At 40.4% G+C, this 5,707-nt stretch overlaps 1 long non-coding RNA gene across 1 annotated transcript; it reads left to right on the forward strand.

The window, feature by feature from the left end:
• The first annotated feature begins 337 nt into the window (after window positions 1-337).
• Window positions 338-1,050, forward strand: LOC125906364 (uncharacterized). The gene is made up of 3 exons (XR_007451779.1): window positions 338-516; window positions 612-709; window positions 940-1,050. It is a non-coding gene; the product is annotated as an uncharacterized LOC125906364 (long non-coding RNA).
• The last annotated feature ends 4,657 nt before the right edge of the window (window positions 1,051-5,707 follow it).

Raw genomic sequence — 5,707 nt, forward strand, 5'->3', positions numbered from 1 at the left:
GAGACACAATATTTAGCTACAAGGTAAAAGCAAAGCCCTTCTCCAGTTCATCAATTTTAGACCTCCAGAAAAACTTTATTTTTGGTAGTTTCATTCCTTCTTTGACACGATCGGCGATTATAGTTATTGATACACTTAATATCTGCTACCTTTATTCTATCCATCATCGGTTAACGTTACAGTAGTCTCTGTATACAGACTCTACGCCGAATACAGCCGATGGGTTCCGAGAATGACGTAACAGCTGTGTTATCATCACCATAGTTGGCTCTTCGGCCCGCTCACTTTCCCTCCGTTCTCAAAGTGGCTTCCGCGTGATGTCAGCCGTTACGTAATACCAACGGCTGACGGTAATTAGCTAAACGAGGGCAAGTGGGGCTGCTACAGCGCGTCAGCTTACTGAAAAGCAATCGAGTTTGTTTGTTTTTAACTTCACAAGTCTTTACTAGCGGTTAGGGAAACGAAGTCCTACAGCACACAAGGAGACTTTTGGGGCTGAGTGAGTTTAACTAAAAGGTGTGGAAAACTTTGTTTGAAGATTTAGTGGTGGTGTTGTCGAAGAAACGTCTGTGTTCCCTTTTCACCTAAAGATACCTGACTGTAACCACCAGGGGGTGCACCACGCATTATTGGGGGAGACGCTATACAACGGTGGAGCACATTTCGTCACACCTGGAAAGCTAACGTGTTAGCAGCTATTGCTAGCCAGGTGAGCATCCTTCTTCTAATTTTTACGATTTGAAGTGATTTCTTCCGCTCAAACTTTTATAAAATGCGCTCTTTTGAGAAAATATGGCACACTATAATGTTGAGTAGAGACAGGTTGAAATGCTGTTTTCCCGGCAGCATCATTATCAAGATTATTCTGCAGTCAAATGCGCATCGTTTGTGGTGCCTTCACTGCTGCGTACTAACGTTAAAATCGGATTTCCCCTCCAGCCCTTACCTGTGCATGAACAAGACAAGCCAGGCTTCACACTGACGGATTTAGTGCGGCAATACGGTGAATGGAAATGACTGGACTACCTGAGACGGTTCAGCGGCGACAGTGTGAGTAAAAATTAATTTAGGCCTACTTATTTATTTACTCATTTATTTACACTGGCAATCTACATCCGTGAGCTTTCACCTGTCCTGTCAACCATGAACTGTCGCTGTCCGTGGCGCTGCATTGTTGGTATAAATTGGTCATTGCAAACTGTAGTCATGGGCAGGTTGTGAGGGGGGTCATCCCTATGTTCCCTGGGTTCTGTGTTCCCCATTTAACCCTGCAAAAAAGGTTCTATGTTCCCCGCTTACACAAAAAAGGGTCTATGTTTCCCTCTTACTAAAAAAAGGCTCTATGTTCCCCGCTTATCCAAAAAAGGCAGGAAACATAGCAGTTGCATTAATATGTTGTTTTAAGATCTCTAAACACACACAACTGAACATAATGGGGAGAAATTACAATCAGAAACTTACCCTTTGGGTGATCTGTGGTGGGCAATCTGGGCAATTATATCATTTACAGGAAGTTTTTTTAATCCAGCCATTAAATGCAGTGTTTCAGTCAGTGCAGATTTCTTCGAGCAGCCAAAGACCAACTGGTAAGAAAAGAATAATTATCATGGCCGAAATAAAGATAAATAAGCTGTTAAGTGCAGCGTTTTTTTCGGGAACTCTGTTCAGTAAGTCCACCATGATTATTTATTAGTTTTGTGATAAAAAATAAATGCGTCTATGTTGTTGATCACGGATGTTGATATCACCTGTTCAGTTCGGTCCTTCGACCAATCAGATACTGATTTCTTCCTCTCTTGTTTTTATGACGGTAGCGTCAGGAGCAGCCAAAGACCACCTGATGGCAAGATAGTTATCTACCAGTGTTCGTAAACAAAAGAATATTGATCATGGCCGAAATAAAGATAAATAATTATGTACAGTTAATGCGTTTCCCCGTTTGTTTATGGGTACAGCGAAATATGTATGAAACACATAGTTTACATAGTTTAGTTTATTTAAAGCAGATTTTTTTTTTGAAAAAATAAAATTTGTCATTGAAATGAGTAAGGCATTTTAAAAAAAAATCTTTATATCTAATTATTCACCCCTGGACCTGTGGGCCCCTGGACCTGTACTCGGGAGGCCTGTCTAGTAATCTATCCACAGCTACAGTAGGATACTTGTCTTTTGCTCTCTGTGATCTGTTGGTGCATGACGCTGTTGTAAAATCTATTCAGTAATATCCTGCTTCCCTTTTGTTTCTGTGTGGACCTCTTTGCTGCTGCAGTTGTTTTATGCATGGCAACCCACCTCACCTCATGTGAGGCAGGAAGCTCAGCAGTATGCAGAAGATCTTTAGATGCAGTAAACACCCTGCAAGATAAAGCCTTGCACTATCCCAACTTTACCTAATATAAGTAATAGTTTAATAACATGAATATGTAAGGATACAGTGGTTACTGTAACCCACTATACTTTGCAGAGATCACTCAGAAAACCATCAGTTTTACAAATACAGGTTGTTTTCAAAAAGTTACCTGCGAGCGGATTACACTCCATTAACATAACGCAGGGGAACTAATTATTAGCACAAAACAAGGCTTTTATCCATCAGCCAAAACACAAAGTAGTGACATTTAGACAATTACTTTCTGATACCACCACCTCAGGCTAAGAAATACTTTGGAATTTAAAGTCTATCCCTGATGATTATCTGCCGTAGGCACGGAGGAAACAATACTGCAATTTGATAACTGAAGTATGAGATATATAATCCTCTAATTAAGAAACAACTGTTTTGATTGATTGATTGATTAATAAGAAGCCACTATCAGTACAGTTTGAAATCTGACAACTTTGGTGGCCCCTTCAGCAAATTTCTAGCAGTTTTGCAGATCACTGTCACAAAGGCATCCCTACACCCTTTCAGAGAGAAAGAGAAGAGATATGAAACAGTATTATAAATGAGGCATTTTAATCACCATTATAAATCTGATCATATTTTAACAGCAACAGTTGTATACCTTGATGTCATGGGACTGAACGCTGTCTGTGCTACTGTGTAGCATAACTGAGCTTTGAGGTATCTGAGTAAGATATTCTTTAATTTTTATTTGTCTTTTATGGTGTTGTCCATGTCCAACAGTATTTTAGCGGTCTCTGTGAGTGTGTGTGGACTTTGGGAGACAGATGGTCTTCACCCATGCTTTATTAAACTGGTCTGATAACTCAAAACTGTTTTCTGTCAGCTGAAACAGAGTGAAAGCAAGAGGGAGACAGTGTGTAACGTGCTCACATTTCCACTCATTTCCACGTGCATGATTGTGCACATGCTCTGTCTTACTCAAACACATGCGCACACACACATTTACACTGATGCACTGTATTGCATGTCACAGAATCTTTAATACTTCTGCCTTTGAGCGATGTGAACCTCCTCCCATTTCAAGCAGTGATATTATTGATGTCGCCTGAATCACCCAGTCATTTATTATCACTGTTGCTTGAGATACATTTTGTTTTTTCCTTTGTGTTTCACATCTTAACCAGTAATGCACATAATGTAAGTACTACTACAGAAGTATCCAACAAATGAAGACAAAAAAAGTAAAATGTAAAAAAAATGGGGGAAGGGACAGGCAAAGGAAGACTTGCACGCGGTCATGACTGAAACAGATGGCACAAAAACTGTTTCTCTTTTTTTTGTCTTTGTTGTCATTGTCTCCTCTTCGCTGTACCTATCTCTTGTTTACATCAGTTCTCTCCAACGTTCTCCACTTTTTGCTTTTCTCTATTCTTTTGTAAACATTAACTCATTACCTGTGGTCATCTTCATGTCCCCTTGTTGTATAGTTCAGTATGTTATTTGTATCAGTACCTCTAAGGTATTAACCTTAAAGTGTAAGGGTCCTGACACACCAAGCCACCAGTCGGCTGTTGGTCAGTGTTGTGCTGTCTGTAAGTGTCTGTCACCCTAGTTTTGGCGGTGTGTCCCGCACTGTTGGCACTAATAGGCACTTGTTGGCTGTTTTTCAGCTGATTCAGCTTGTTGAATTGTTGTCGGAGCAGGTGGGGCCTGTCAGGGAGTGAAATCACTCTGATTAGTAGTTCAGCTCACTGCACGAGAATGGAAATAGAAGTAAGTAAAGTAAACAAATGGCTAGTCAAGTGGGTGTTATTTTTTTAGCCGTTGGGTTTTTGAGTAGAAACAGTTCTTAATTGTTTGTCTTACTGTTCACTTGCACACAAGAAAATCATTATTCTTTCCACACAAGGTGCTAACTGCCTTACTAGCATCTTCAATCTGTCCTGTAAGTCTTCCAGTTTCCCTTTTTGAATGGCATATGCAGACCACCGCTGCCTGTTGGTATAGAGTTATTTCCTTTCACTCAGGTGCAGAACGTACATACTTATTGGCTGTTTGCTGTAGTCTTTGTGGTGTGTTCATGTGCACCTTTTTGGCCAAGACACAGGTGACGTGAGGCAAAGCAACAGTCTGACTTTGTCACCACTAGCTCTTTGGTTCGGTGTGTCTGGGCCTCACAGTGTTGCTGATCACTACACCAGTTAATTCATTTCGCTAAATGCTGTACAAACACAGAATGCCACCTGAGATGCATTCAGTTAAAATGAATTTAGAAGTTCATGTCAAAGAAATCTAGATTATATTAAAAACAGGAAGTCATGTTGTTTAAAAAAACACATTTTTATATTCAGAAAATTTTCATATACAGATGTCTTAATTTAGCATGTTATCTGCCTGATATCCTGTACCAGTGAAGGATAGTGTGCATTTATGTTCAGAATGATGCTGCCCCACACTTGAACACACCAAACCGAGCAAGTGAGAGAGAGGGTGGGAGAGCAAAATGGATTACCACACCTTATACTGGAGTCAGCTGTGTGTGCGTGTGTGTGTAAAGGCCTGTGTTTTAAGATCCTTAGTAGCTAAACCTGGAAGATCATACTATAAATATTTCTGGCCACACCGTGTCACACAAGTTCATAGTCTTTGATAAAGGGAAAGACAGTTTCACAGTTTTACCGTTACGTCTCATCCACCAGTGCTTATCATGGCTATGGGGCACATTTAAAGTTGTCGTTTTAACTGTTACGAGTTTACTTGTAAAAGTCATACCTAGTCCACCTACAGCTGAGGACACCTGTAATTCTTGTGTGTTTTGTGCTGTTGGATGATGTGCAGTGCTTTTCATCCCCCTCAGTTTTCAAATTGCCAATCTCCTTTAATTACACTGGACTCTAAGCGGTTATCATCATAATACAGACTGTACAATCTTGGTCACCAGGTGGGACAAACAAAATCTTGTTTGGCAGGAAGAAAGGAGCTAAACAGGGGGAAGAGTCTGGATGAGTGATCAGTTTTTGTGGGAGTGGGGCCAATATGAGTCAATGTCATTTTCATAGTCGCTGCTTTCACATAGCAGCTAACAATCTTTACTCTTATTTAGGTCTGCTCCCTGAAAGTCAAAGAGTTGAATCATCAGTCTGCGACCCCTCATTCGACAGTCAGTCTTTTGAGATAATGTTACCTCCTGCCTTCTGCTTAGAAGTAGAGAATTTACACCTCACAGCAAAATATGGTCTCTGGCTTTTGTTTGATCTGGTGTCAGCAAAAAATATTGTCGCACATTTCCGATCTGTTGTTAGCATACAGAGTTGGGTATAACGCGTTACAAAGTTAGAGTAGCGTTAAAGTACTTTGATT

This window comes from Epinephelus fuscoguttatus, linkage group LG2 (assembly GCF_011397635.1).
Source record: "Epinephelus fuscoguttatus linkage group LG2, E.fuscoguttatus.final_Chr_v1".
NCBI classification, from domain to species: Eukaryota; Metazoa; Chordata; class Actinopteri; order Perciformes; family Serranidae; genus Epinephelus; species Epinephelus fuscoguttatus.